Source organism: Dipodomys ordii, unplaced genomic scaffold (genome assembly GCF_000151885.1).
Source record: "Dipodomys ordii isolate 6190 unplaced genomic scaffold, Dord_2.0 Scaffold4, whole genome shotgun sequence".
NCBI lineage: Eukaryota > Metazoa > Chordata > Mammalia > Rodentia > Heteromyidae > Dipodomys > Dipodomys ordii.
The window spans coordinates 8,136,775-8,151,245 of NW_012267220.1; positions in this window are offsets into that span (position 1 = coordinate 8,136,775).

Below are 14,471 nucleotides of genomic sequence, written 5' to 3' on the forward strand. Positions count from 1 at the left end.
TCTTTCTTTGGAAGAACCTACTAGACCTTTTAGCTTTTGCATTGTGGGGACATTTCAAATGCAAAAAAGATATTATGGGATTGTAAATTGATTTGACTCATAGTCACAGTCAATAAAAGATTTTTTTTGGGGGGGGGTCTGGTCGTGGGGCCTGAACTCTGGGCCTGGGCGCTGTCCCTCAGCTCTTCAGCTCAAGGCTAGCGCTCTACCACTTGAGCCACAGTTCCACTTCTGGCTTTTTTCTTTTTGCTTATGTTGTGCTGAGGAATTGAACCCAGGGCCTCATGCATGCAAGGCAAGCGCTCCACCACTGAGCCGCCTTCTCAGCCCCATGAGTACATTTCTTATCAAGCATTGTTGCCTCCTCCTTTGTTTTTCCCCTACCATCCCTTTCCTCCCACTTCTACACTCCTCCTCCCCCCCACCTAAATTGTAAAGTTCGTTTTTCAACAGTGTTTTATACATCTCATTGTTACAATGGGTCAACCTATATCCCTATTTAAACATTTTGTTTTTCCATTCCCCTCCCCAAATTATACCAACATTGAATACAGTGAAAACAGGGGTTATACGTGGGGGAAGAACATATAAAGCAACAACAAAAAAAATCACATGGTACCTTATAAATACGTTAGAAACAATAGCAAGGAAGAAAAAAATACTTGTGTCCTTATGTTGGGGTTCATTTCACCTAACTTCATCTTATCTGGTCATATATACATAGCTTTTGACCTTTTCTGCTTGTCCCAGACATATACTATTTATAGCAAGTAAGGGAAACCATCGGACCTATGTTTTAATAACTGTTAAATATAAAGTCTTAATGAAGATATACTTCATTATATGTGTTTTCTAAAAATAATATTTTATGTCTATTTATTTTAATGATTAAAACACTATGTCTGAAGCAGTAAATTTATGGGAGACTTTATGGTAAAACTGGTGCATTTGGAATCCCAGGGTTCTTAGAAATTGTTGTATTATTTTAATTACTTTGAGTTATTCATCTCTACTTCTGAGCTTGATATTTGAGAATGAAATGAAATGCAAACAGGGTACACAATAGACATTGAGGTACCAGATGCCCTTTCAGGTTATTGTACAGACATTATTTCCTTTAATCTTCTCATGGACTTTATTCATTTATGTTCAGAAAAATAAATGGAGGAGAAAAGAAGTTATGACTTACCCAAGGTAGCATCACTAAAAGTGCCAATGGTGTGGGACCTTGGTGGCCTATTCCTATAATCCTATTTACTGAAGAGACGGATCTGAGGATCATGGTTCAAAGCTACCCTGAACAGATAAATCTGAGAGACTCCTATCTTCACTCAACCATCAAAAAGCCAGCAGTATGGGTGTGGCTCAAATGGAAAAGTGCCAACCTTGAGAAAAAAAAAAGCTAACCATGAACATGAAGCCCTAAGTTCAAGTCCACGTACTGGCACAAACATAAAAAAAAGTGGCAATGGTAAGAGGCAGACCTAGGGTCTGATTTGAGAGCTTTTATTGCTAACCACTATATAATTGAGGTTAGTAATGTCCTCCATACACAAGGAAGGAAAAAGAGACTCGGAAACATAAAATTATTGGTTCAAAATAGAGTTCATGGAACATGGGTTTAAATTGAGTCTGCTTAGGTTCAAATTCTAGCATTAAAAAAACTGCAGTGCATTTAGATTATCAAATCAGATTTAACACAGAATCAAAGAAGAAAGGGTCTTATTCTTATGTCTGATGGTTGAGAGCTTATAAACTTGTCACGAGTTAGAAGTTGGTTTGGATCTCTGATGCCTTTCTTAATGAAAGAGATACCAGAAATACTGCAGGAATAAGGATCTCTTATACTCTTGCAAAAGCTTATTTTTAAATAAAAGTAGGAAGCCAATGAGGTCATTGAGAATGTTTGGAGGCTCATAATTGTTGCTTGTGATGTTTACTTGAGTAAGTATGGGTTCTGGTCATTCATTTACACATACAAGAATTTTTCAGAGCCTGCTCTGCCTTGGAGGTGTCTTAGAGATTTTTGTGATGTCTTTCAGTGACATCTTTAGTCAGGAACTGCCGAAACACAAGCTTTTAACTTTGTGACACCAGGAAAAGGAAAATGGACCGGAAAGGAAGACCTATGGTTTTTACTGGAAAATGTGTACCTGTGATTGGCCAATCTACTGGCCCTTTACAGAAGGTTAATGTTCAGTGATTAAAGATGAAGAGTGAATGATAAGACACGAGGAATTTTACAGCAAATGATGACGAACAGTGCTCTGCTGACGAGCATGATTTGTTGTGACCTTTCTCCATGTTCTACAGTGACTAATGACGCTGATTACTGACTATTAGATTTTACAACAATCTGGATAACTGTCCTCATAGTTTTAATTCTTGAGGGAGAAACAATAAATGAATGTAGAAAAGATCCTGGAAAGAGCTAAAAGTGTGGATCAGTTGTAGAAAATGAGAAAAAAAGTAGTTTTATTGCGGATGAGCAACATAGAATTAATCCCAAGAAACATAAAAGTGAAGTTTGAATATCCCATATAGAAAATGCAACTATTAGCTTTGTTAAATTTTATTATTCTTCAGTGATAGAAATGGAGACATAGGAGGTCAGTTTTTAAGTCTTAAATGTGGAGTTATTTCTGTCTAAAAATTAATGTAATCTTTTATGAATGTTTAAAGCTTTTACAGAGCTTGAGAGTTTATCATGAGGTTCTCACTACAGTTGGATTGTTATTGTTTATTATTATTATTGTTATTTGGAGGCACTGGGGATTGAACTCTCATTTGCAACTCTACATTTAAACCTTGCAGCTAGCACCTTGTTTTCTGTTGGTTATTTTTAAAGTCAAGGCAGGCCTGGGCTGTGATCTTCCTACTTTTGCTTCCCCGTGTCTCTAGGGATGACAATTATGTGCCATTGTTCATAATCATTGCACTTCTTTTGTAGCTGGGGTGACAGTTATGTACCACCAGACCCATCCTTTTGTTGAGCTGAACATTCATGCATAGACTGGCCTTGAACCTTAATTTATATATCTCATTCTCCCAAAGAGCTAGGATTACATATTTGAGCCACCACGCCCAGCCTGTAATCAGAAAATATTTATAAGCATTACTTTGTAAAGATAACAAATAACTTTGTCAGATGCTGAACAAACTATATAACCTGCAAAGATAAACATGAAGCAAACAAGTTATGAGAGAGAGAGAGAGAAAGAGGGAGAGAGAGAAAGTATACTTAATGGTGTAGATATGAAGCTTACAGGACAAAGCAGTGGACAAAATAAGGGAGCTGCTCATCTGATGATCTATGTTACAGTCAAAGAGTGTGGTGAACGTGTGAGTCCTTAAGAGACCGAGGAATCTACCAACTATTCAAAGTTTGGTTCAAGAACCAAAGAGCAGTGTTTTCTCTTTTAATTACTTCTTCCACTGAAAGGTGATTTACTTTCTTTTTATTAGTTCACAATTCTTATTTAAGGGAAATATTATTTGGAAAATTTATGCTTTACAGTTAAAAAAGTGGCCTACAATTTAGGGTTGTTGCAGACTTCCTTCAGAGTTTTCCCCTTCTTTATTATAGTTTATATAAATACTGATTTATCTTAGAAATGAATTATGGGCAGGAGGACTCTTTCCTTCTTTCTTTCCATAGCTCATGGCATTCCAGGAAAACCTCATTTCTGTTGACGAATGGCCATTGGCATCCAGAAATCTGGCATGTGGTTGAGAAGCGGGGAGACAGCTGACATGAGAAAAGCTTGAGAAGGAAACCATAATCCCCCTTCGAATTCACCGCTTATTAGAGGAGCTAAAATGATTAAGCAGCTGGAGTTTTTGATGTATGAGGGAAGCTTAAAAGAATTACATGCACATAGGTTGGCTGAAGAGGTAAGGAGTATATAGCTCTGCATGTGAGTTGGGGCTCTGATAGCCATTTGCAGATAATTGAAGGTCTAACCCCCGAAGGAGAGGGATTGTGAAGGTGGTCTTTAGGGGCTTATCTATGGGTAATGAATGAACTGAAGAAAAGAAAAAAATGGTTTCATCAGGAAGACTTTCATAATGGGTGAGATTTAAGAGGCCATAAAATAATCTGCCCTGAGAAGTGGTGAAATTCCCATGGCTTGAGTCACTTAGAGGAGGCCTATAAAGTTCTGGAAGTGTGTAAGGCTGCCCCAGTGTGGGGAACAGATTTGGTCATGGAGACCATCCTTTGTCCTGTTGTTTTATAGCTCCATTTTAAAGATGAATCAATCAGTAAACAACCAATTTGGAAACTCCTCAGGAACTGAGTCTCTCTTATCTCACTGATAATTTTCTTTCAAGTCATAAAGGCATGCTCCCCCAGCTCTGCCTCTTCTGATTTCCACATACTGTTCCTGACATTATCTCATTTCTTAGGGAACATTAAGGCCCAGGGGTAGGATTGCAAGATTGAAAGGATAGCACAATGTACTTCATCAGAGGGCAGCAGTAGTGAACCTTCCCTGTATTATGATCTCTTCCCAAACATGAGTGCTGTTGTTGTGCTGACCCAGTGTTTTTCAGGTTCTCTATGTATTCATCAGTATTTGGATCATACCATTTCTAGACAGCTTTTGTCTGGGGTTATAACTAGGTGCAATTTCCTTCCGGTGACTTTTGATAGACAATAAGGATAACTAAGCTCATATGCATAATTTGAAAAAGCTAAAAGAGGTGAGATCTTGGAACACTTCATTTTGAACTCCAACAGAATAATTAAAGAAATCCCATGACCTTGTGTTCTGTCCTTTGAAGTCTTAGTTTCTAATGCTTCCTTCTATGTGGGAGGAATAACGAATGATTCTTACAAATGATTTATGTACATGTTTTTCTTCTCAGTGTAGTTCATACAAGTAATGACTAGAATTAATCTAAACATTCAATAGTAGATTAAGATGTTTTGTTGTATCCTTTGATAAAATATCATAGCTATGAAATTCATGATTTTAAAGAGTATATGACAGGTAAAAGTGAATGTGATAATGTTGGAAGAAGAAAGTCGATTAAAGTAGCATCCTCAATATATCTGGATGCAAAGATGAACAACATAAAGGATGAGATTTATCTTGCTTTTCAATCTTTGAGTAGTGAGATTATTTATGAATGATATTAATCATCTTTGGGTTCTGTTGTATGTTCTACAATTAATAACTCTATTGCTTGCCCTACATATTATTTAAGTAGATTTTTCTTTTAAGATAAAAATGTGCATTTGGTATGAGTGTTTTGTATTAAGCAATAAAGCTACAAGATAAGTTAGACAGAAATATTTGTGGTGTGTTGGAGCAATTTAGAAAGTGAGCAACCAGTGTTTGAATTTTTTTAACCTAAAGTTTTTTTTTTGATGAATTTTAAGTACAAGAAATTTGGCGATTCATCCATGTCCACATTTTACAAACTCTCCCACGATATTGTAGTGTAGCAATATATTTTATCATGTTTAGCTCAAAAAAGCATCTATTAGAGGACTAGAGGCATAGTATCAGATACTTTAACCATCACTAGCAAAGAGAAATAGGTTGTTTCTTGTCTTTTTGACTTTAAAATTTTTTTGATTTTTTTTCTATGAGATCCAGGCGGGTCTTAAACTCATGATCCTCCTGTCTCAGTGACGTGAATGCTGAGATAATAGGCACATATTTCACCACATCTACATATGTGATATATTTCTAAGTTTTCAAGAGAAGGATACTACTACTGTTATGTCTTTATTTATTTGTTTGTTTTTGGCAGTACTGGAATTTGAGCTCAGGGTTTTGAGCCTGTTTACTGCTGAACCATGCCTTCCGTAGATATCAGTAATAAACAAAGGAATTACTATGAAAACCCAGAAAAACCCCTGAGGTTTTTGTGATTAACTTCGTAATAAAGTTTTTCTTGTTATCTTTCCTATTTAACATTATTATGAGACTAGAAGGATAAAGATGATAACAATCACAATCAGAAAAATAATGAAATATATATGAAAGTCACAAGATGGTCACAAATTAAAAATGTAGAATTTATTAACTTCACCAACATTTATTGTGCTCCTTTGGTGACCTTGGTACTCTTATAGGTCCAGAAGCTTGACTAATAAATACATAAAAGTTCTTGTTACCGATGAAGTTTCATTATAGTAAACTTCCAATCCTTCTACAACATTAAGTTTCTATACATGCAAACTAGACAGTATTGTTGGCAAGGAAAAGCCTCATCCCAGAATCAGATGTCAGAATAAAATCATTGTACCTTCTTAATATATTTATCTCTTAGGATGAACCTTTTTTTGTATTTGCATATTTACAACACCATTCCCAAACTGTATAAAATGATCAATAGAGGTAGATAAGTCCCGGTGGAAGACAGAAAGCACGAGAGAAACATATGTTCCATCATATAGCAAATGATTTTGCTAGTCATAAATGGCTCATGAGCTAGTGGTTCCCTATCCCTGCTTGTTTGCTCTTAGTTGATTGAACAATGACTATTTTTTCCCATATGTGATAAAGCATGCCTGTAATCCCAGTACCTGGGTTGGAAGAAGCAGGAGAATTGTAAATTCAAGACCACCTGAGCTACACAGTTAGACAAAAATAATTAAATAAATAATAATCGGGATGTTACAAGGAAGGCTGTGTGTGTATATATAGATGTGGGACTATATATTGCCAAGATGTAATTCCAATGGTTTGGCTCTGTATTAATTATAGACACTGAGTATCACTTCTTCAGGTGATAAAACAGACAGCAAATGTCATGGTACACCATTCTTTGATATCTCTATTCCCACAGCTACAAAGTTGAGAATTATTTCAGTACTGAGTCTTCTGTGACACTTTGTTTTAAACAGAAACAAATGCCACCTGGATGAATCCTCACTGTTTCCAAGACTGTTGTAACAGCAGCAGTCCCCAGCAGGGTCAAATGTGATGATTTTAATGGCTTCAGTCGAGCACTGGCATGGAGATACAGTTTCAGAGGGAAAAGCCTGCTTTCTGCCAAAGTAATGAAACTGCTCATGGTCTGCCAGGGTCAATTAATAACACAGCAAGAAGACCCTGTTCACCAGTGGTCACTTGGAGTTGGACCAAGCCCTGTGTGAGTGGAGCCGGGCTGCTTTCCACACTGGTCATCTCATGGCTGTAATTGCTAGGTACAGAGAGTCAACAACAATATTTTCTCTCAACCTGTTTGGACTAGAAGGCTTCCTTTCCATCATTTAAATACATGACTCAGATATTGAAAGACAAGTCCCCAGATGTCCCATATTTGAACCTCCTAGTTACCTGCAGCTCTGTCTACATCCTTCCTACATCCTTCCTGCAGTCTAATCTTTCAGAAGCTAATTATAATATTTCCACATGCATTCTCTCTTAACATCTCTATGAATGTGTGGAAATATTCTCAGTTTTTGAATGACAGATGCAACGGTTAGTCCCTCAAACCACTCACAACTGCTTTTAGTTATCTTCTTCCACATTAAGTAGCCCAACGTTAGTAGCCATATAAACATTTTGGTATTCCAAGGAGTAACAAACGACTCAGGAAAGAAGATAAGCAATATTGTTTTGCAATAGTTTTTAATAAAAATATTAACAAATGAAAAATCCATGAAGACTGAAATATCAAAAATTTAAAGGATGAATCAGCTAAAAAGCAAAAAAGAATAAAATTATTTGTCAATTTATAATGAGTCAAAGTGTGCAATATCAAGAAGAGAATACAATAGATTACAACAGAATACAAGAGCAACAGATATCAGAATGACTTAAAAAAACTCAAATGCCCTTCATTAAAACATAAAGCATAAAGAGTTTTTCTGATGGTACAAGAACATCCTCAAGCTATAGTGAGTATGGATCAAATATCTGTCTGAAATGAAATAATTAGGAAAGACAAGAAAGATGGTGAGCTAGATACTAGGAAGAAGAACATGAAATTCCTTACTGGCTAAAGAACTTATAGGACAAAAATTATTTACCTACATATGTGCATTCATATGTATCTCTATACACCACTTATTAGCTCATTGCTTGTATTGAGGGAAAAACAAACTAAGGCAAAACTTTAAAGATTGGATTTACAATGTTTAGCAGACCTGGGTGCAGAAGTTCATTTCATGGAAAAACCAGTGTCTGACAGGTGAGTGTTGGTGAGAAAGAAAGGCTTTATTTGGTGTTAAAGAATGGAGAAGAAAGAGCTTTGTTCACAAACCAGCTTCTCAACTCTGAGGAGTGAAGATATAGAATGAAAATAATGAGGGAGAGAGCTAGGCTAATAAAGTGAATGAAAATGTAATGGGAGTAGGTGGAGATCTTCCAAGAACTCAGGTGCCACTTCTTTTCACTCCTTTTATGATCTGATATGTCTGGTCATGGCAGCTGACAGGTGCCTTGAAGAAAGAATAGAGACGAAGTATAGGTCAAGTTAACCTTGAATCATAGTTTGGACAAAACATTTCTCAATAATCAGCATATCTACAAGCAGAGCTGAGTAGAATCTAACCCAAAGATTAGGAGGCAAAGAGGACAAACAGTATGAAGACATAGAGAGATCCAGGGGTTTTCATTCCATGCCCATCACCTACTGGGTAAGCAGTGAAGTGTCTATGTCTTTATAATAGTAACTAAAGATATTTGGCAACTGCTACCATATGGCATAAGAGGGGTTCTCTACAATAAAGCTAACGGAAAACTATGAATGCCTTGCCAAGTTTCATGAACTCTACAAGTAAGTTATGTTTATTATTATTATTATTTTGGGGAATCAGATTCAAAGGCCTCATGCCTGCTAGTGAATTGTTTTACCACTGAGTTTTAACCATAGCCTGAATAATTACTTTTTAATACAATCAACCTCATGTTTAGGGAAATAGTATGCTTCAAAGACAAAACAGAAGTCTTCAAGTTACTGAACTCAATTTAAATAAACTTTGGAGTTCAAAATCCATCATCTTATTTGGGCCAGTAACTTAGCTTTTCAAAATCTCAGTTCCTTGTTTATGAAATAACTACTTCAAAAGGTTGCTTATAATAATTTATCATTAGACAATAGTGTCAGTTGTGTGTAATTCAAGTTCAGGATGTTATTAGATTGAAATCACATTGTTTTATGACATGCAGATTGCAGTGATTGGAGTGACACTTCCACCTGAGAGGAGGTGTTCAGTCTTACAATGTGTAATTTCATGTTCTCACTGGGAAGACTTTGGGTGTTCTTTAGCTCCACATTGTTGTTGTCTGGGGGTTTTGTCTGCTTTTCTCTTCCCTGATCCATTCCTGCTTCCCCACAGAAGCACACTGGCTTCTTGCTGGCTGTTCTTGCTGTCCAACGTGCCACGTCCCAAATATGAGATACAGATTCTACAATTTATAATGGGATGTAATTGTAGACTTGGGGAACTGGGTTGGGAATTTCATCAAGTTCCTATTTTTGTTTTCTCGTATTAGGGTGTCATAGGGATCACCTTAACATCCCAAAAGAACAGGCTTGAGATACTCTCATCCCTTTCATTCCATGTGGTAGAAAGGTGTTATCTCTTTATGATTCCTCCAAAGTCCTCAATTCTGTTCTAAATTCAGGAAGATGGGCCATGGGATTTCCTATTATACTTGGAGGAAAATTATTATTATTGTTTTTTTTTAAATTTTATTGTCAAGGTGATATACAGAGAGGTTACAGTTACACAAGTAAGGTAGTGCGTACATTTCTGTCAAATTTGGTACCACCTCCCTCATTTTTCTCCCACTTTCCCTCTCCCATCCCCCACCCAATTTGTATAGATCATTTCCAACCTAGTGTCTTGTGAGTATCGCTGTTGCATTGGTTCCCCCTTTGTCCTTTGTCTCACCATTTTTGTGTTTCCCTTCCTTTCCCTAATTCAGATAAACGTATATACAACACCAGGACACCAAAATCAAATACAGTGACAACAGGGGAGAAAACACAAAAGAGAAAAGAAATCATATACTACATTAAAAACAACAACAACAAAGGAAAATCTCTTGTGTCCATATCTTGGAGTCCATTTCACTTAGCATCATCTTATATGGTCATATGTACATTGCTATTGAGCTATTCTGCTCATCTGCTAAGATTATCCTAGATGTATACTAATTATTACAAATAAGGAAACAACTTTGGGGGGGTGGAGATGGGAAGGGATGGGAAGGGGAAACAAAGGAGGAGGTAACAACGCTTGATAAGAAATGTACTCATTATCTTGCCCATGTAATTGTAACCCCTCCGTACAGTATTTTCACAATTAAAAAAAACCAGCTAAAAAAAAGCAAATAAGGAAACCAAGGGATCTGTGATGCTTTGGGTCTGGCTTATTTCACTTAATAGGATTTTTTTCAAGTCCTTCCATTTCCTTACATATGGGGCAGTGGCATCCTTTCTGATGGAAGCATAGAATTCCATTGTGTGTGTGTGTGTGTGTGTGTGTGTGTGTGTGTGTGTGCAATAGAGCTCCATTTTGGCCACATCCCCTCCAGTGTCTGTTGTTAGATTTCTTGATTATAGCTATTCTAACTGGGGTGAGGTGGAATCTCAATTTTGTTTTGATTTGCATTTCTTTTATGGCCAGAGATGTTGAACATTGCTTCATGTGTCTATTGGGCATTATTATTTCTTCTTCAGAAAAGTCTCTCTTTAACTCTTTAGCCCACTTATTAATGGGTCAGTTGTTTCTTTGAAGGATTTAATTTTTTGAGCTCTAAGTATATTTTAGATATGAGACCCTTGTCTGTTGTATGGCTAGTGAAGATCTCCCAATCCGTGGGCTTTCTATTGATCTTGCTAGTTATGTCCTTTGCCATGCAGAAGCTCTGCAGTTTCATGCAATCCTGTTTGTCCAACCTTTCTTTGATTTGTTGTGTTTCTGGGTCTCTATTAAGAAAATTTCAGCCTGTACCAAACAGCCCTAGAGTTTCTCCTATTCCTTCCTGTAATGTTTTTAGGATGTCTGCTTCTACCCTTTGATCCATTTGGAGTAGATTCTGGTGCAGGGTGATATAAAAGGATCTAACTTTAGTTTTCTACAGGTCCAATTTTGCCAGCACCATTTACTGAAGAGGCTGTCTTTCTTTTTTTCTCTTTTACTCATTCTCTTTCTTTTTTTTTAAAAAAAATTTATTTTATTGTAAGGATGCTGTACAGAGGGGTTACAGTTACATGAGTAAGGTAATGAGTACATTTCTTTTCGAATAGTGGTACTTCTCCTTCATTTTTCTCCCACTTTCCTTACCCCCCAAATTGTAAAGTTCATTCCCAAAATAGTACCTTGCAAGTATGCATGTTGCATTGATTCATCCTTTCTCCTTTGTTTCACCATTTGTTATTCTCTTTCTCTTCCACAAATTGATAAACTTACATACAAGACACAGGGTACTAAAATAGAAAACAGTGACAACAGGGGATAAACCAAAGGAAAAATAAAACAATGAAAGAAAAAAAGAAATTACTTCCCACAGTACAGTAAAAACTAAAACAAAAACAAAGAAACAAAAACCCCTCTTGTTTCCATATCTTGGAATTCATTTCTATTAGCATCATTTTATTTGGTCATTGAGCTATTGTGATCCTCTGCTAGGACTATCCTAGATATATATTAATTATTACAAATGAAGGAAACCGTGGAGCCTTGTTTACTTACTTACTTAATATGATTCCCCCCCCAAGTCCTTCAATTTCCTTATTAATGGGGCAATGTCATTCTTTCTGATTGTAGCATAGAATTCCATTATATATATATATATATATGTATATATATATGTATGTATGTATACATATCTAACATTTTCTTGATCCATTCATCTACTGAGGGGCATCTGGGTTGGTTACTTTTCTTATCTATCGTAAATAATGCTGCAATGAACATAGTTGTGCTGGAGCTTTAGTGTGGCTTTGTTTCTGATCGTTTGGGTAAATGCCCAGGAGTAGGATTGCTGGATCATAGGGAAGCTCTATGTTTAGTCTTTTGAGGAACCTCCATACTGTTTTCCAGAGTAGTTGAACAAGTTTACACTCCCACTATCAGGGTAGTACTGCTGCATTTCTTTACACTTTGTCTCACCATTTCTATTCTCCCCCTTATCCTCCCTCAAACAGATAAATTTACATACAAGACTTACATACAAGACAGAAATAAAAAAAAAAACAGAAACAAAGGAGAAAACAAAAACCTCCCAAGAAACAAAAACAAAAAGCAAAATAAGAAAAATCCTCTTGTTTCCACTTCTTGGTGGAAAATTATTATTAAGGCTCTCACAATGAGGAATGTGGAGCAGCATAAGTTTTCTTTCTTTCTTTCTTCCTTCCTTCCTTCCTTCTTTTTTTTTCCCCAGTTGGTTGTGGGTCTTGAACTCTGGACCTGGGCTCTGTTCCTGAGCTCTTCAGCTCAAGATGAGGGCTGTACCATTTGAGCTGCAAGCCACTTCCGATATTCTGGTGGTTTATTGGAGCTGAGAGACTCACAGACTTTCCTGCCTGGGCTGGCTTTGAACCGCTATCCTCAGATCTCAGCCTCCTGAGTAGCTAGGATCATAGGCATGAGACACTGGTACCAGGAGTAGGGTAAGTTTTCTAACAGAACTTGTTGACCCTAAGTCAATATTTTTCTTAAGCTTTTTGACAGTTAAAGTTAAACACCAGGCCTATATTATTTTTTTCCTGCCAACTTTGTCTATCTATATATGTGTATCTACGTAGTTATAAAATGGCCATGTGTGTGCAAATAAAATACTATTTTTTTCAGTAGATTATAAATTGATGCATAGGAAATAAACTTGAGTAATAATCTGAGGTTAGGGATGAAAACTATACTATGATCATAGTTTTTAACTTATGCCACTTTCAGAAGAATCAAAAACCACTAAGCAAACAATCAATTTTCCCTCATTATATAGAGATCCTGAGCTTCTTAGGTAACATATCCACAAGCCACAAATATTTCTTTTTTTCCAGAAAACAATTTTTCCTCAGTTTTTAAAGTCCATAAAGTCAGTGGGTTAGTTTGTCTACAAAAAAGGACTGAAACCATTTTCATATTTTACTTACTATTGATACATTAAAACAAAAATCTGATTCTCACCAAAGGGAATGCTGCTTGAAATTGTTATTGCCTTTTTATGTTTTCTTCTTTTTAATGATCTATTTAGTAACAAATAGACTCTCCATTTGTTATTTGTGACCCATTTTACTTACTGTTACACAGTAGTATTCAATAATATCTATTTCTTTTGCTAATATTTTTTTAAAAAACATTTTCCTTCAATTATGCCATTTGTTTCTCTAAAATCCTATTTTTTGTGTGTTTTGGGAAGCTATACTACTTCGTACGGTAATTCTGCCCAATCATTAAGGTTTTTACAGCTGGAAAAGGGCAGCACAAATTTAACCTTGTGTCTTAGGAAGTACTGAGGCACAAAATGTGCCAGGGAAAACAAACATACATACACATGTGCACATACACATACATTCCATTCTGGGCATAAAATGAAGAACTGGTCTTTTTATTGGTTTGTTTTCCTTGGATTAGAAAGAGGAATAAGGAATTTTAATAGTACAGTGATGCTGTTCTGGTTTTATTGTTGTGTATTTTAAAATGGAGTTTCATTATCTTATTTCTATATGTGTATCTATTTTCCATTAATCTCTTTGATTTACCCTCTTTTATTGCTCTTTCTTTTATTCCCTTTCTACTTCTTCCCTATTTTTCAACAGCTTTCAGTTTACCTGGGCTATCTTCACACACAGACACAATGTGTATTAGTATTGCTTGACCCATCAATTTCTCTTTCTTTCTCCTCCACACTCTGGTCATACCAGAAAGTCCTACAAGTACTGTTATGTTTGTATATATGTATATTTGTATATACATATACACGTATGCATCTCTCTATCTCTCTCCATTCTACATTTGAAAGAAGGTGTCTTTCTGGATCTGGCTTATTCAATTTAACATTGATTGAAGGACATCTTGGTTGCTTCCATAGTGTAACGATCATAAATAGTGCTGACAAAAGTGTGCTTTATAAATTTACATGTCAGCCTTACTCAGAGTCCACATTAATTAATTAATTTATTTTTTTGTCGGTTGTGGGGCTTGAACTCTGGGCCTGGGCGCTGTCCCTCAGCTCTTCAGCTCAAGGCGAGCGCTCTACCACTTGAGCTACAGCACCACTTCCGGTTTTCTGGTGTTTTATTGGAGATAGGAGTCTCACAGTCTTTCCTGCCCGGGCTGGCTTTGAACCGCGATCCTCAGATCTCAGCCTCCTGAGTAGCTAGGATTCCAGGCGTGAGCCACCAGCGCCCGGCCAGAGTCCACATTAATATGTTCTGTATATTCCACTTTCAACATATGTGGCTTCTGAAATCAGCACTTGACTGTTCTTTTGGAAAGGGAGGCTCTGTTGTCCATAGTCAAAACTTTATTTAGTTTTCATTTACATGCTCTT